Source organism: Lolium perenne, chromosome 3, assembly GCF_019359855.2.
Source record: "Lolium perenne isolate Kyuss_39 chromosome 3, Kyuss_2.0, whole genome shotgun sequence".
In the NCBI taxonomy this organism is placed as follows: Eukaryota; Viridiplantae; Streptophyta; class Magnoliopsida; order Poales; family Poaceae; genus Lolium; species Lolium perenne.
The window spans coordinates 349,164,039-349,183,177 of NC_067246.2; the positions used below are offsets into that span (position 1 = coordinate 349,164,039).

Below are 19,139 nucleotides of genomic sequence, written 5' to 3' on the forward strand. Positions count from 1 at the left end.
AGTACTCTTTACTCGTACCGTGGTATGTAGTCTCTTATGAACTTATTCATATGCTTGCAAGCTAATTAGACGACATTTCACCGAGAGGGCCCAGAGTATATCTATCCGTCATCGGGATGGACAAATCCCACTGTTGATCCATATGCCTCAACTCATACTTTCCGGATGCTTAATCCCACCTTTATAACCACCCATTTACGCAGTGGCATTTGATGTAATCAAAGTACCTTTCCGATATAAGTGATTTACATGATCTCATGGTCTAAAGGACTAGGTAACTATGTATCGAAAGCTTATAGCAAATAACTTAATGACGTGATCTTATGCTACGCTTAATTGGGTGTGTCCATTACATCATTCATATAATGATATAACCTTGTTATTAATAACATCCAATGCTCATGATTATGAAACTAATCATCTATTAATCAACAAGCTAGTTAAGAGGCTTACTAGGGACTCATTGTTTGTTTACATAACACACATGTATCAATGTTTCGGTTAATACAATTATAGCATGGTATATAAACATTTATCATAAACATAAAGATATATATAAAAACCACTTTTATTCTTGCCTCTTGGGCATATCTCCAACAAGGACATCGGCGTGAAGGAGGCGCGGCAGAATAGGGTGCCGCTCGCCGTCGAGATGGCATGGCTGATGCACGAAAACGGGATGTCATGCGACAACTAGCGAGACGTGCACCTTCCTGGCATTGGCTGGCGGCTCAGCCACCGCTGGGTGCCTGTCCCGCCCATGCCGCCGCGCGATCTGGAGCAGACCATAGAGATCCCGCGCATGCGGTCATACCTGCCGGCGGACCTCCGCACCAACCCTACCTACACTGTCAACTCTGTCGACTCCGCCGCTTCCCCGGTATGCCACCGACATCATGCCGCATGCCACGTGGAGGATGAGGCCCTCGAACGGGCGATGCAGAACTCAGCCCCGCACCCGCCACCGCCTCCACCTCCGTCGTTCAATCTGGGGGCTGCATCGGCCGCTCCACCTCCACATCCACCACCGGCAGTACCGACGTACGTTCCGCTGGCTGCCAAGTGGTCGTGGGCAATCCCGGAACTCGTCGTGATCGATGACGAGGACGAGGAGTAGGCTAGGGTAGCAGGACCTTTTAGTTTTAGTTTTTTTTCATTTATTCCCTACGTAAATTATGTTTATCAATCGAATGAAAAATCTTAAAAAATATTTTGTGTTGGGCTGATGGGGGTATCCACAGACGCAAAATAACGCATGGTCAAATTTAACCATTTCAACTAACGGAAACGGACGCGGCGGTTGATTTGGGTGTCCATTTTACGTCGGTCCACTGAAGATGTCCAAGGTTTGCTCGCGATTTGATGGCTCGACATAAAATTTAGAGATGAAGCTCGATGCAAACGCCGAATGGCAGAGGTGATTTGGGCTGGACTTGGCATATGAGGCAAGAAGCCATAACTAGCGAGCCGTAACCGAGCTGCAGGAATTGTCGTACAAATATCGGATGGCAATTGTCGTGTGTGAAGCAATTTCGGTGTTTATATTGGAGATGGCAGAGCCAAAATCAATCGTGATCGGAAACACAAGTGTTTATATTGGAGACGGCAGAACCAAAATCAATCGTGTTCTGACCCAAACACGTACGCGTTAACCGGAAGAAAAAAAAGAAACACGTGTATTTGTATCGGAGACGGCAACAGGCAGTGAACCTACCATATAATTAGCATATAGTACTAGGTGATCTCACGTTGATACAAAAGAATTAACAACGAGTTACTAGGATTGTACTGTTCTATTTTTTGACGTTCACCCTCTGAACCAACTGAAACTGCAGTATGTCTATTCACCAGAAAACTGATCCATTCGACAAGGTTTAAGTACACGTCTTGAGACCCAATGTTGGGACCGTCTTCAGTTAAATTAGTAGCCTTCCACGCTCGGCTGTATGGATCAAGTGTATCAAACTCATCATTGTGTTGTTGCTTTGGCGCATGGGGAATTTTTTTTTTTTTTTGAAGCATATACAGTAGGGAAGACCCCTACTGCTTCATTTTTCATTATATATCAGAAACCAGACATTTACAAAAGAGGATAGGAGCTCCTCAAGAAATAAAGAAGAAAATAAGAAGAATCAAAAAGAAAAGAAAAGCAATTCTTTTACAAACTGTCAACCCATTGTTGCATACCCTCCTTCAGACTCGGCTTTGCTCTATGCATAACAAGAGCAAAATATTCTTTGAACATAGCAAAACATGTCTGTTGGCTTCTGTCTTCATTGTCAAAAATAATTCTGTTTCTATGATTCCATAGACTCCAAGCCCCTATGATGAGAATTTCCTTGAAACATATACCACCATGTCTTTGCTTCCCATCTTTGAGCATATCAACAAGGGGTAGGTTAGTATTCCATTCATATCCAAGTCTCCACCAGAAGTTCTGACTAAAGTCACATGCAAAGAAGAGATGTAGAAGAGATTCATTGGGCTCATCATCACATATCACACAGCAACTGTCTTCGACATAAAAGTGCTTTCTAGTCATAAGGTCTTTGGTATTTAGTCTGTCCAGAAGTAACAGCCAAAAGAAGAATTTCTGTTTGGATAAGCAACATGATTTCCAGATCCACTTGAAAGGACTAGAGGCCTGAGGAAACTGTGATATACTTTCATAAACCTTTTTGGTGCTGTACTTTCCTCCTCCTCCCCATGAAAGATTCCAGATATCGTTGCCAAGATTCATATTTATTGGTTCCATTGCAGAAATTAGTTCATGACCTTGATTATGAGCAATAGTAGATAAGGGCAAGTGGAACATATCAAAGAAATCTGATTCAATGTAGCCCTTTGCATGGCTAATAGATAAATCTGTATTTTTAGCAAAAGAGTGTAGCTGTGGGTATTTCAGTTTCGGACATTCATCTAACCACTTGTCCTGCCATAAGAGAGTAGAATTTCCAGACTTAACTTGTGGTGCAGCAACTGATTTGAACAAATCAATTAATTCTGTGCAATCCCTCCACCAGAAAGAGCCCTTAGTACCTTTTTCTTGTGGTATTTTCCCATCACTGTAATGTGCTTCCCATAGCAAATTGACCCAGGGGATATCTTTTTTGTTGAAAAATTTAAACAGAAATTTTATGAGTAGGGCTTGATTCTGTTTCCTTAGATTCAACATTCCAAGTCCTCCATTTTTCTTTGGCCTACAAACAAGATCCCATTTTGCCAGACATTTCCCTCTCTTGTGAATGTCTTTATCATTCCATAGAAATGTTCTACAGGATTTTTCCACATGATCAATGATAGTATAGTGTAGCTTGATAGTACACATTGCAAAGATGGGCATAGAAGATATAACAGACTTGATAACCTCCAATCTGCTAGCATATGACAGCAATCTTGCAATACTTGCAAGTCTTTTATCCACTCTTTCGGTTATATATACCATGTTTTCAATCTTAGGTTTTGTAGTTCCCATAGGGAGTCCTAGGTATGTGAATGGCAAGCTTTCTGTCCTGCAACCCAAAATGTCTGCCAATTCTTTACACCTTGCAGCTGTGATATTTATAGGAACAAGAGAGCTTTTATGGTAATTGACTCTAAGTCCAGTTGAGACTATGAATTTATCCAGAATTTCCTTTATCTTATTTAGCTGAATTGCATCAGCTGGGAGAATGAGCAGTGTATCATCAGCATACTGTAAAATAGGAAAGTCTTGTCCATATGAATTATTAACTGGTAACTGAATCTCATCACTATTCCAGGCATTATTGACAACAATCTGCAATAACTCAGCAGCTAGGACAAACAGAATAGGTGACAGGGGGTCCCCTTGTCTAACTCCTCTCATGCATTTTATTGATTTACCTGGAACCCCATTTAAAATAATAGAAGTAGTTGCTGAGCCAAGAATACTTTCTATCCAAGATATGAACTTGTCCCCAAATCTTAGATATCTGAGCATATATATGATAGCATTATATTCTACTTTATCAAATGCCTTTTCAAAATCCACTTTGAAGATAACAATTTCTTTCTTTGATTTGTGGCAGATATCCAAATATTCATATGCCCAGTCAAGACAGTCTTGTATGTTTCTGCTCTTAATAAATCCATACTGATTTCTGTGTATGAGAGGAATAATTACTTTCTGCAACCTATTTGCAAGGAGTTTTGTGAGTACTTTTAGAGCCATACTGACTAAAGAGATTGGCCTGAAATCAGAAACAGTCTCAGGACAATCAATTTTGGGAATGAGAGTTATATATGCAGTATTTATGCTTTGAATATCCAAACTCCCATTGTGAAAAGCCTCACACAGTTTATAGAAATCATCCTTAATAGTATCCCAGCATTTTTTCATAAACAAGCCATTAAACCCATCAGGTCCAGGTGATTTGTCACTTGGCATGTGCTGTATTATTTCATCAATTTCTTCATGAGTGAAAGGTCTCTCCAACTCAGAAAGATCAATATTGTGGTTACTAGTACCAATCTCAAATTGCATATTAGTCTGAGCCGATGAGCCAAGCCTTTCTTTATAAGATTCCCATAACAAAGCAGCTTTATGTGCATGCTCAGTAATAATTCTTCCATCTTCAGTTGTAATGCTAGCAATATAGTTATGCCTATAATTCCTTGTTGCTATAGCATGAAAGAACTTTGTATTTTCATCACCTAGCTTTGCCCAATTGATGTTTGCTCTCTTTTTCCAATATTTTCTTTTAGCCTCCAAGAGATTGAGTGTATGCTTCTTGAGGGCCTCCCTGAAATTTCTTTCTATGACAGAAAGGGCTCTTTGATCCTCTAACCCATCAAAAACTGCAACCACATAACAACAATTTTCAATAAGTTTATTTAGCTGAGATAAGCTCTTACTCCACTTCTTTAAGCCATGCCTCAAATTCTTGAATTTTGCAGTAATATCTTGTGCAGAATTTTTATATACTCCTTTATTATGCCAGTTTGACACCACAGTATTATTAAAATCCTCAAAATCTGTCCAGAATTCCTCAAATCTGAAAATTCTGGCCACTGGAATATTTGACCCAATCTTAATCTGGATAGGAATGTGATCAGAGGATAGCTTAGCTAAGGGAATAGCCATAGTATCAGGATACTTTGATGTCCATTCTGCTGATGTAAAAATCCAATCAATTCTCTCAAGTAGTGGATTGTCTTGCATATTGCTCCAGGAAAAAGACCTCCCTTTTAAAGGTATTTCTTCTAAATCCAAATGCTGAATGATACTATTAAAAAGAAGCATATGATTATGATCCCCTCCTGGTCTATTTCTGTTACTGGGGCTTCTCATTAAATTAAAATCACCAGTAAACATCCACATATTATGCTCATCAGGGTCAAGAGAAAGCAACCAGTTAGTAAATAAGACTCTACCTTCAGTACTGGTAGGCCCATATACATTGGTTATTGTCCATTCTTCATTGTTCATGTTGCATTTGAATTTGACTGTGATTTCAAATTGGTGCTGATGAACCACAGTACCAGAAAAGAGAGAACCAGTCCAAATAATAATAAGCCCTCCTGAACTTCCAATTGAGGGTACAAAAGCAAATTGATTGAATTTTCTAGGACAAAATTTCCTCAGATATGCATGATCAAAGTGCTCTTTTTTTGTTTCTTGGAGACATATATTATTACAGCTGCTTTCATCAATTTTTTTATTTAAATCATCCCATCTTACTTGACTATTAATCCCTCTCAGATTCCAATTCAAAATGCACCAATTTCTATTCATTAAAACAATAGTGAGCATTATGAGAAGCCTTGTATGAATACAATACACAGGCTTTGATTTTAACAGACTGAATGGAGAGTCTGAAAAAAATAGTGAGATCAACTCCTTTAAATTTTCCAAACTTTATCTGGCAGTGTGCATTTGTCATTTGAGCAGTGATAGGAATCATCAGGATAAACACAAGAATAGAACAGCAACACCAATACACATAGCAAATCAAAACATCACTAGAAGGGGAAATAGTTCTGCTGAATAACATCACTGGAATTGTACTGCTGAAATGAAAAACAACTCGATAATAACTAGGGATAACTAGACAGTTGGGAGGTGGTCTGTCTACAACCAACAAATCCTCAAATTCAGACACTATCATTGGAACTGTCATACATGAGAGCTCCATCAGAAACCATCTGAGATGGCATCTGGCAAAGACCTGTACCAATAGCTTGCACAGTCTTAAGTGGTAGATGAGGAGGTGGGGGAGCATCATGATCCATTGCAACTGCTTCAAACTTAGGTGCCAGATCCAGGGGAATCAGGGTCTCATCTTCTAGCTCTTCAACTTGTGCTTCATCATGCTCTGACAGAGGAATGAAGCCTGCAGCAGCAGCACTAGCAACATCTCTGTATCCTCCATTCAGTTTGGCAATTCTTTCACTTCTGCGCACAAGACTGACCTCTGTGACAGTTTTCTTCTTCCTCTTACTCTTGGGAAAATCAGCAGGCTTGGTGATCTCCAATACCTCATCATCATCAGACAACTCCACAACTTCCCTTGGATGAGAGGACTGACTGGCTGCAGGGGCAACAGTATTAACTAGAAGGAAGCATTTTTTTATCATGACATTGTTTTCCTCAACATCTACTATCTTGCATGAAGCATTGATAATATTAGTATCACCAAGTTTAGGCAGTAGCTCATTGGCATTGACCACAAGGTTGGCAATCAGACCTTTCAGTGCTGCAATGTTGTCAGTTATCAGATTTTGGACATCCACTGGTTCAGGCTGGTTGAGATCAGGAAGATCTGCAGCAACATTTTCCTGGTGCACAAGCTCATCATTGTCCTGCATCTCATGCATCATCTCCTGGTGCACTTGCTGCTGCTGGTTCTGCTGCTGCTGGTTTTGCTGCTGAGCATTGGCAGCATGAGCATGCCCATGTCCTCCCATCCAGATATCATCAAACCCCAAAGGCATAGGATGAGGATTGATATCACCTGGAGGGATTGGATCTTCATCACCTCCAAGAGCACCAAGCATAGTACTAGATATAATGTAAGTAGGGCAAGTCCATGAATCACCATGACCATGATCTGAGCTATTCTGCATCACAACAATACTGAGAGGCAGGGTATCTATGTTGTAGGGTCTAATCTTAACCAAGATTCTAGCTTTGTTTGACACATCCTTATTCCAGACAACAAATCTACCATATGGCACCATGGTTTTGATAATAGTTTCTAACTCCCAGCACTCTTGAGGGTAATTAAGCAGCATCAGCCAACATTCATGGGAGAAGACTGCATCTCTATGATTGTTACCTCTGTTTTGCTCCACGAAGCGAAGAACAACGTCACCAATGAAGTGCGGACTCAGGTTGATAGCTGCATCTCTGTCAACAACACTGACAAACTGAACAAGAGCCGCCCCCTGTCCGCAACGCGAGATGTCACGGATTCTCCATCCTCTTCCTTCCGCGAAGTGCTCAATAGGCGCATGGGGAATTGGCAAAGGCTCTGGCACAATATCTGCATTAGAGGTGTTACCACTATCAGATCGTTGCAAGGAATTTGCTGCGGTGAAGACTCTAACAGCTGAGCCAAGAACCCATCGACATAGGCAAGAATTGCGCTGAATTTTTCAGATGATTCCGTCTGGTGGATCCATGGACATGGCTAAAAAAAATTCTTGTGCAAAATTTAAGAATTTTTTAAATCCACTCTGGTTACATATACCAAACTAAATAAACTAGAAACTCGTGGCAACACACGAGCATTCAGCTAGTACTAGTAGTACATTGTCGACGTTGCGGCTATACAGGAAACTGGCAGGAAAAATTCTTAACTGCAGCAACGAAAAGATGTTGTCATTAGCTCTGCGTTTTCTATAAAAGCTGCTAACAGTGAATTTCTCTTTAGCAGAACAGAGAGCAACGCCGAAGGTTATAGCATGGAGTAAACCTCTGGCTCGCCAGTACAAACTTAACATAGACACCTGCTTCTTTCCTAACGGATCGGGTGCAACGGCAGCCGTGATCAGGAATTCTCACGGTGAGGCCATAGGGGGCGGGACTTGGCCATTGGTGAATATTTTGAGTCCAGCCTCGGCTGAGGCAATGGCTTTGAAGAATGGCATGATGTTACTGGAGAATATTGGATGTTCCCCTGTAGTTGTGGAATCAGACAGTTTGGACTTAATTACAGCATGCAACGGAGAAATTGAGTTATGGAGCCCTTATTCAGCTATTCTGGCAGATTGTTTTCAAATTGCACGAAGAATTGGAAGAATCTCAATTCAGCATTGTCCCAGAGAAGCAAACAAGACGGCGCATAATCAAGCTAGATTGAGTTTTGAGTCTAATAGTTTTTCTATTTGGGATAGTGATCCACCCTCATCTGTTTTGACAGATGTGTTAAACGATGTAACTGTACTGAATTTGTGAAGCAGCAAGTACCAGACGCATTCTTTTCCGCAAACAGAGCTTGGCTCTGGTGGTTAGGTCCCTTGTGGTGGAACCAGCCCACCCAGGTTCAAGTCCTAGACTTGGCATGGGTGTTTGCATTTACCTGGATTTATTCTAGGATTTAACCGGCGCTATGCTTTCAGTGGTAGGTGACGTGCCCGTCAATAGCGAGGCGCCAGTGGTGACTTCGTCAACCTCAAGATATGCCGGCTCAGTTCCTCGGAGGTGCTCATAGGGGTAGGGTGTGCGTGCGTGCGTTCATAGGGGTGTTTGTACGTGCGTGTTTGTGAGTGTCTGCGTTGTACTGTGTTCTAAAAAAAACACGCATTCTTTTCCTTACCAGGGTACCGAAGAGGACTGAAAGGTATTTAATGAGGCGGCTTGCTAGCTTAATATATCGGTTATTTCAAAAAAAAAATCTAACCTAGAAGTTGGATTGCACTATGGATGAAAGCATTGGCAATACGAGCAATTCGGTACACTGTCCTACCTACTAGAACCTATAGCAGACCGAATACCATACTACGTACACAAACACTAGTTAACTCAGTCATGAGGGCAGACATAACTAGTTTATGTTGACAAGCTGATATGCTGCAGTAGCCAATCTTTGAATAACTGATGATATCCCGCGTGTTGCTGCGGCATGGTCGATCAAAAAAGTTAAGAAAAGATGAAAGAAGTGAACAATGCGATAACAAGATTAATACAACCATGTCCGTCAACTCTTACATTGATGTTTGGTTCTTTTCCACATATAAAAAGTATATACAAATAAGAAGTTTACATACTCAAAAGAGTTCACCCGTGCTAAATTTAACAAAAAAATATCTTTACCATGTCTACATAGTTCACGAACCGTAAGGTGACGCGTTTAAGGTTCGATGTCGCATAAGTAGATTCGGAATATGAGATGGAGACGAAATTTGTTCGGAGTCTCGGATGAGATCCAGGACATCACGAGAAGGTCCGGAATGGTCCGAAGAATAAGATTCATATATGGGAAGTCACTTTCTGGGGATCAGGAAAGTTCCGGTGTTTTGACCAGAGCTTCTAGAAGGTTCTAGAGGGTCACCAGTGGGCCCACCATCCCGGGAGGGGCCACATAGGTGCCACATGTCATGGTGGGTCCTGCCCAACTATGACATGTAGGCCCAGGCCGGCCCACCCCTAGAGATAAGATCTATCTCTAATTTAAATGGTTTAAATCTAGAGATAAGATCTATCTCCTAATTTAAAGGGTTTAAATTAAGAGATAAGGGGATAGGCTTGGGGGGGGGGGAAGATATCCTCCCCCCATGCGCCGTCCTAGGGAGAGGTGGGGCCAAGGGGGCACCCTAGGCCGACCCCTCCCCCTATATAAAGAGGGGAGGGGGTGGCCGGCCAGAGGACCCCTCACACCAAACCCTGGCCGCCCCCTCTCTCCTCCATACAACTGCTCCGGCTTAGGCGAAGCCCTGCAGTTTTACTCCTCCACCACCACGACCACGCCGTCGTGCTGCTGGGATTCCATGGAGATCTACCACACCTCCTATGCCCGCTGGAACGGGGAGAGGACGGGCTTCATCGACACTGTACGGACGACCGAGTACGGAAGTGTTGCCGGATTGCAGCACAGACGATCGACTACATCAACAACGAGATCTAATCTCGTAGGCTTTGGAATCTTCGAGGGTTAGTCTCATGATCTTTCTCGTTGCTTCGATCTTGGTAGATTAGATCTTGCTTCTTCCTAGATTGGATATTGGTTTTTGTCCATGTTCACGGTAGAAATTTTTTGTTTTCCATGCAACGAACCCATCACCGGGAGCATTTGCTGATCATCGCGTCCCTCCAGGATGTGCTTAACGCCGAGGCGGAGAAGAGAAAGAGGCCACGCCGCGAAGGATCAAGGCCGGGGAGAAAGAAGTCGAAGCCCCGGCAGAGGATGGAGGGGCATACGATGCTGCACAACGACTACTTCGCAGATGACGCAACACATGCCGACAATTTTCGGTGCCGGTATAGGATGATCAAGGGTCTGTTCATGAATATCCTCCACGACGTTCGAGAGTTCGACCCCTACTTCAAGCTCAAGAACGACGCTATAGGCGATGTCGGGTTCTCGTTGATTCAGAAGTGCACCGCCGCCATGAGGATGGTTGCATACGGAGCACCTACCGATACACAAGACGACTACCTTCGCATGAGTGAGTCTACTGCCATTGAGTGCATGTAAAAGTTTTGTCGAGCTGTGGTGGGAAAGTTTGGCAAATACTACTTGAGAGGGCCAACTGAGAAAGAGACTGCAAGGATCATGGCACAAAATGCTGCCAGAGAATTCCCTGGAATGCTTGGAAGCATCGATTGCATGCACTGGTCATGGAAGAACTGTCCGTTTGCTTGGCAAGATATATACAAAGCGCGTCATGGATATTGCAGTGTGGTGCTTGAAGTTGTGGAAGATTATGACATGTGGATTTGGCATTCTTTCTTTGGCATGGCAGGATCACACAATAACATCAACGTGTTGCAGCAGTCTCCGATGTTCAGCAGACTAGTGAAAGGACATGCTCCACCATGCAACTATGAGTTCAATGCATGGCCGCCAATATACCAAAGGCTATTATCTAGCCGATGGTATATATTCAACATGGACCACTTTTGTCAAAACAATCTCGAATCCATCAGGTCAGAAGAATTCGCACTTTGCTGCGCAATAGGAGGCTTGCAGGAAGGATGTCGAGCGGGCATTTGGTGTGCTTCAAGCTCAATTTGCAATTATCCGGTACCCAGATCTAAGCTGATCTCACGACCAAATGTGGGACTTGATGCAGGCTTGTGTGATCATGCACAACATGATCATCGAGGATGACCGCAAGAATCATGCCAGGACACATATTGGTCCCTGTGAGTGTCAAGGCCGTCTTGCGGAGGTTGATCATGAGTTGCCTGCAGATTTTGCTGATTTCCTCGCCATGCACGCAAAGATCCGTGATAGCAATGTTCACCAGCAACTTCAAGCTGATCTCGTTGAGCATTTGTGGAGGATCAAAGGATTGCCGCGGCACATTGATCTAGCCCTATTTATTTACATTTGTTTAGTTGTTTTAATAGTTGTTGTATTTTAATTTGAAAACAATCTCCGAAACATATTTATTTGTATGCTATATTTAATAAAAGGTTTGTTTTCAAAAACCCTTATTTAATATTTGGGGGTGGTGTTTGGGGGACGCGACTGGGGAGCGACATCCCCCAAACGCGGCACGAACAAAACACGTCCCCCAAACGCTCAATCTGGCGCCGTTTGGGGGACGCGACTGGGCTCTTAGGATTATCTTTTTTAGCTGCAACACTACAATTTTCGCATTCTGTACAAGCTGAGATTGCATTGCATTGATCCTCTGTGCTTATGGACCAGAACCTGGGAAAAACTGTAGCGAACAAACTCTGTAGATCATGCCTCAGGCGCAGGCTGTGCGAGCCCGGCCTTGGAAAGCAGCTTCTCCATCGCGTCGAGGAGCACACTGGTACTGTACCTCCCCAGTGACCAGCTGCATGAACACTTCGGCCAGCTCCAGCTTCTGGCGTCAGGCAGGTGGAGTCCATGGTCTTGCTGAGGACCTTGAGAGCAAGGGCAATGGCATCCTTGCAGGTGATGCCGCCGCGGTAGTCCTTCTTGAGCATGGAATGGGAGGCCTGGCTGGTGGCCCCGATGCCGGCCGGCCTTCCACCTGCATAGTTGCATGAGGGGTCGCTCATGTACAGCTGGAAGCCGTGGACCCTGTCCCAACCGAAGAGGAAGGAGTCGCCGAGGGTGGAGGCCTCCGAACTGAGTGTAGCCATGCTTGGTGTCGCAGAGGGACGAACTGCTCGACGGCGATGGGCTCCTAGTAGGCGAGCACGTAGCGCTGGGCGTGGAGGCGGGTGGTGCTGATGAGGACCACGTCGTCCGCCGCGAGGATGCCGATCGAGGGTCGATCCGGCGTTACTGATCGCCTCGGCCTTCCGGCCGCCGCCGCCGCCGCCCGCACTCCTCTGCCCTAGTGAATCCTCTCCCCAAATTAGGCAGCCCAACTCGAACTGTGATTCCTCTGCGAGCCGGTCGAGCCCAACCTGGCAGTGGGTCCGCTCAAGTCAACAATCCCAGGGTTTGACTAGCCACGTCAGCAAAATTCTACTAAAACGGATCAAAGGTTGGAATTAGACTGGGATTGCTAAGTTGAGTGTGCTAACTTCAAGGATTATAAGTTTAGGGTTTGATTTAGCTATATGGGCTACAAGTACAGGGTTTAAAATGGACTTAACTCTTGAAATTATCAAGTTATTCCTTTCATTAAAGATTTCTACCGAGAAATTAATTTCGGGAAAAATGAAGACAGTGGTGCATGTAACTCTTCCATATTTTCTCCTCTTATCTCCTTTCACCGCGCTTTATTCAAAAGTGTTGAGAACTCCTACACACACAACAAAGACAAGAAAAAGTAGTAAAATCGTAATAAAACTGATGATTGTGCAAAACTCTCATGAAAAGGAAATGAAACATCTAATCATGTATAAAGTACATAACAATTGACAAAAAGAGTATGTAGTGAGAGATTTTATAACAAAAAATTAGCCTCAAAACACTATATAAAATGCACTTATCACCCCTCCTCCTCGTTCAACAAAAAGTAAATAGTTGCTCATGCTGTAATTGGAGATGTTGGCTTTAGCAGCTTCGGCGGGTAATGTCAGACCCAATTGCCACTTTGAATCTTGATTGACTTTCCATCTCATATACCCAAATGAATGCCCTGAGAAACTAAATACCTACCACGGATGATGCTTTTCCAAGTATACAAAGACGATTTTGTCTTAGGGGCATGCTAGAAGTCTATGTGGGAAATATATCCCTTTGAGAACACAAACACAGATTGAGTTTGGGTCGGTCAGTAGACACTAGCCTTGCTTCGCAAGCATTAATTGCTTGGTTAAATAGTCAGAGGTCGCGAAACCCCATGTCATCTAACACCTTCGGAGGAGACAACCATGCCCATGATCTCCAGTGCATATCTTTCATTCCATTCTCTACACGCCACCATCTGTTAGTAATAACTTATTTCATCTTGTCACATGTGGTAATGCGTAGTCGAAAAAAAACTATAATAAGAAAGGCTAGAATAGCTTGGATGATAGACTTGACCAACACCTCATTGCCCACTCTCGAGAGTGGTCTTTCTGACAATCCATTAATATACTTATAGATTCTATCATAAAAAATTACAGGTGACACTAGGGGAGCGACCAACATAAGTGGGCATTCCCAAATAGAAGTCTAAGTTCCTCGCACCGGACTCCCAACCTAATTTTCACTTGGTCCTTACAATGTTGACCATAGCAAACAGAAGATTTCTCAAGATTAATTTCCTTTCCAGAACCATCGCAGTCCATCTTGAGAGTGGTTTTGAGAGCGTCCACACTCCTAGTGTCACTTCATGCAAACAAGATAGTTTCATATGCAAACAAGTGATGGGATATAGGGGACCAAGTTGACCATTGTGAATACCATAAATCTCACCTTGTTCCTGCTTTTGTTGCATCATACATGACAAACCTGCAGTGCAAAGAAGAATCAAATAAAAGATTGGACATCCTTGCCGAGTACCACTAGATGGAATAACTAGTTCAGTCGGATCAATGATAACTGAGACAACATAATGAAATCACTGATTGAGTCCAGTTGGTCAAAACTAAACTTGCAAAGGCAACCATGAAGTGAATTTCATTCCACCCAGGCATACGTCTTGGTCATATCAATTATTAGCGCACATAAGGGTCTTTTTGAAATTTGGTTGAGGATAGTATGCAAGCACTTAAATGCACTCAGGGCATTATCTGTTATCAATCTACTTGGCACACACACATATTGTTGTGCAGATATAATAGTAGGAAGAATCACCTTGCGCATGTTCACCAAACCTTGGACACAATTTTGTAGAGTACATTACACAAGTTGATGGGTCAGAAGTTTTTTAGGTGTTTCGGCTTGGTAACCTTGGGGATTAGTACAATGATGAAATAGCGCACAACCCCTCCAGTACCCCTCCACAAAGAAAGCTCCCCACAAAATCACAAGATTCATAAGAACTCCCGATAAATTCGATAAAACAGAGAATCATTAGGTCCAGCAGCGTTGGTGGGGCCCATCGGAGAGAGCGTGACCTTGGTGTCCTGGTCACAAATCAATATTCATTTCAGTTGTGACCATGCCATGGATCGAATAAGAATTGCATCCACCGAATCACATTTTTTCGATAAAGGGCACTTTATTGCTTAAAAGGTTTAAGCTTACATCCGGCCTCTGTAAAGGACGCTTTGTTGCTTAAAAGGTTTAAGCTTATACCCGGACTCTGCATAACCAAGAGACCAAAAGTAACCTAAGGAGAGCAAAAGTAGGCTATGGTGGCCGCACAAAATCCACCAAAAGTACATAATAACAGATAAAATGCTCAATATAAATCAACACTCAAGAGACCAAAAGTAGCCTAAGGAGGTGAAGCCAGCCGCAAACTATGCTGCCACCCATGTCTCAGAAGAAGAAAAAAAAGATGCCCATAAATATCAGTAATCATACCTTTGATCTCTTCATGTGATCAAAGGTATGTCATGTCCGTTGGATGAAATGGATTTAATTTGTTTTGGGCTCCTCCACTCAAGAGATTTGTTTTGGGCTCGGGAGTTGGAAGATGATGGAGTATGCGATTCCGATCTGAGTCCAGGAAGACAGTTGATGCTCAAAAAAGAAGTCCAGGCCGGAGACAGTATATGTATATATATCTGTTGGCAGCTCGTCGGCCAATTAGGTTAACTGCTAGATCGGGAACTGATGGCGCTGCTATGGCGCGCCGCCGCACGACGGCTTCCACTCGGCCGGCCCTCCCTCTCGACGACGATCCATGGACGCCGTTCCATCTCGTCCTCCTCCGGGTCGCCCGAGACGACTCGTCGTTCTTCTGTCGACAGCTACGTACGTCGTGCTCTCCCTACATCTAGCACTTCCATTGATTTACTAGGTTCGCAGAAAGAAAATTAAAGGCATCAGCTGCACGCACGTTTGATACCGACTCATCTAGCTTATTGATCGATGCATGATCTGCATGATTATGATGCAGATAACCTGGTTGGTTCTGCCGGCCTTGTCTTTGGGTACTGTAATATGCATAGACAAGATGTTTGACGAACTCAAGGAATTCCAGCAGTGGAGGCAGAGGATGGAGGCCACCAACGCGGACCTCTCTCGCCGCCTCCTTCAACTTGAGCAACAACAATCGTCCCAGCAGCTGCAGCAACAGCCACACGTGACCGCCACCATCCACGACGGAGCGACAGGTCAGCTGAAGGGCCGTGGTTGCGGTTGTGGTGCTGGATAATGGGCTGGCTCGATCTGGTGTCACGGTGCCGGCCACGGATCGAGGAATCGGCCAGACCACACCAGGAGAAACCACGATAAATGAGATGCAATCCTGTTTTCCTCTACCCTTTCTCTCTCTGATTTTTTAGTTCAGTCTCGTGACACAGCACCGAGCATATGAACCATATAGTGGTTTTTATTTTCTAGTGATGGTAGAGCTCAACCCACCAACGAACAATAACGTGAAACCATTTGGAAATTTAACTCCGGCCAACCAAACTCTTGAATTAAAACCGTTTCCCACTATGCATGACGTTGCGTGGATTCAACACAATCATATGCCGAGAAAACAATAACATGACCGGGATTCCTTTGATGTTTCTACCAGACGCAAGCAATTAAGTGCCAGATGATCAACAATTTTAATGAATGAAAAAGTAGGTCGAGAGATCGATCTTCTTAATGTAACTAGAGCTGTGAGTTATCCGTGTTCTTTCGCTTCCTGTAATCCTTGACCTCAAGGGAGGTGAATGCTTTCGTGGAGCAGAATGAGGGGGCGATGGTAGTGCATGATTCTACTAGTGTCGGTGCACGACTATGCTAGCGCTGGCACACGTGTGGTTGTATCTAAGATGGTATTACATCACATCACTGATATGTCTGATATTCTCCTTCTCTATCCAACAGGTCACTTGGAGGGATCAGGTATTGTTTGATCCCCTGATCGGTCACACGATTATTCCTTTTGTAAAGAAGTATAAGAAACGGTTAAACTTTTTGTTAGTGTTTAGCAAATTATTGTCAGGAACTTAATCTATGTGTTTTCGTGGAATTAGTCCATTGTTAGTTTTGTTATTTCTTTTTTTTGCCAGTGTTTGTTATATACATTGCTATTCTTCAAGTACTTTTTTTATCACCTTATAGTTTTCTAAATACATTCACTATTTAGTTCGCTTTCTGTTTTTGGAGTGGTTTTATATTTGCATAAATATGTACCGACCAGTGAAGTTATGCTTTCCTTACAGGGAGCGGTGTTTTGGAACATGGGAGCATATGCTCCCTCTATTTTGAAATTCATCTTACACATATTTTAAATTTCAAAAAAATTGAAACGAAAAATTTGCGCGTACATCTTCACGTGATACGCGCTCACAAAGTTATTTCATAAAAAATGGACTTCTCATGTGAAGTGTGTAAAAAAGACAAAACTCAATGCTAAAAATAATGCTTTTTACAAGATAAATTTTCACTTTTTGTGTAGGCCACAAAAAATATTGATTTTTCATGAAACTTGATGAATGCGCATATATTATGTAGATGTACATGTAAACAAAATTCTCAAAAAATTTCGACAACTCGAAATATAATTTTTTTGGTATAGAGAGCCACTAGTAGAAAAAGGGGTCTTTCGTCCAACCCTTTAGTACCGGTTTCCTTACGAACCGGTACTAAAGGGTGCATTAGTACCGGTTGCACTGCACGAACCGGTACTAAAGGGTGTCACGAACCGGTACTAAAGGTTTTTCCTGCTCCCCCCGCACCTCCACCCCCCCCCCCCCCCCCCCCCCGTGGATCGCCTTTTTTTGCTTTGTAAAATACAAATGAAAATGATAGAAAATTCAAAAAAATAAAATGTTTTCAGATTTTTGTATGTTATGCAATCTAGTATTGGGGAAAATTAACAAATTTGAATTTTCACTTTTTTTGCAAAAAAGTTTTGGAAAATGGTAAAACCGCAAGAACTTTTGCGTACGACGTCGAAAAAAAACGTATAATATATCAAAATCATCGTGGGAAAAAGTTACATCCGAATTCACCGGGGTTTACCCGGTTAGCCAAATTTTAGATTCTCAAAATTCCAAATCAAAATATGAAAGCAGGAAGATTTTAGGTTTTTTCCAAAACTTTAGAATTTTATATATTTTTTATTTTTTAAAAATTAAAATTAATAATTATAAGATTTTTTTATTCCCAGAATAACTATTACTTTTATCAAATTATAAGATTTTCAAATTTTCAGGTTTAAAGTTTGGCAAAAAAATATTAAAAGTTTAAAAAATATATAAAAATAATACAAATTAAAAAGTTAATTTTATTTATTTATTCAACATTATTATTACATCATTACTTTTGTTTATTAAAGAAATTATTTGCAATACAAATAATAAAAAAGTGTCACATTGACCAACATGTTAATAGGATTGATATGATACTACTATTAACAACGTGCGCGCGAAGCACTTGGAAGTGGGACGGAAAGGAACCCGGAAGTTAAGCGTGCTAGTGTTGGAGTAGTGTGAGGATGGGTGACTGACCGGGAAGTTTAACCAAGGGTAAGTAATTGACTAGAGATTAAGTGTAGTTAGAGACTAACGGAAATATTAGAAATTATGAAAAAAGGGAGTGAAAAATAATTAGAAAAAAAATGGATAAAAAAAATTAAACGAAATAGCCTTTTTGTGGAAAAAAAAATAAAAAAAAGATCTCCAGCCCCGCGGGCACCTTTAGTACCGGTTCGTAAGGAACCGGTACTAAAGGATGGAGGCCTTTAGTGCCGGATCTTTAGTACCGGTTCCAAAACCGGTACTAAAGGCCCTTTCAAACCGGTACAAAAGGGGGGTTTCTCTACTAGTGAGCATACGCACCCGGGAGCCGAATTGAATTTCCCCTTACATAATCTATTTAATATGCGAGTTTACAACAATAGGAGAGAACAGTGCAGCAAAGCGTGCAAGGTCCTTGTAGCCCTATTCCTATTCCCTGCCTAGCATGGCCCTATTAATATATCATCATAGAAGAATCTCTCGAAAACATTCATCGTCGACGATCTACAATAATCATCTTCAAGGCTCACGGCGGCGTTATAGGGATCAGTCGCTTGATCATGTTTAGGTCGATCGATCGCTTGCTCTCCTTAAACTCTACATGTGCGTCTTGGTCGCCTCGGCTAGGTTAACTGATCACAAATAGGGGTCAATTCATGGGGCTGTTGTGGTTTCCGGCTGCCACTGCCACCACACGACGGCTTCCACTCAGCTGACCCTCCGCCGCGACAACAATCCAAGGACGCCGCGCCTCCTCTTCCACCTCCGGTGGGACTGAAACCATCAGCAAGGTTCGTTCTTCTCCAAACAGCCACGTTAATGATCGAAGTAGCTTGCCCTAACATGATGATGTGAATGTTTGCATGTTTGTTGGTGCCGCGGCATACTCAGTCGTAAAGGTCAATAGGAAGGATTTCGTCAGCATTCGGGAGGAGCTGGACAAAAAGGCCGACGAGAAAGAAATTAACAGACTCAAAGAGGAGTTGCGGAGGTTGCATACCAC

General features: G+C 42.6%; 1 pseudogene; it reads right to left on the reverse strand.

Annotated features, from left to right (window-relative positions):
* Positions 1-11,876: 11,876 nt before the first annotated feature.
* On the reverse strand, positions 11,877-14,053 carry LOC127340551 (proteasome subunit alpha type-4-2-like; annotated as a pseudogene).
* Between the last annotated feature and the right edge of the window lie 5,086 nt (positions 14,054-19,139).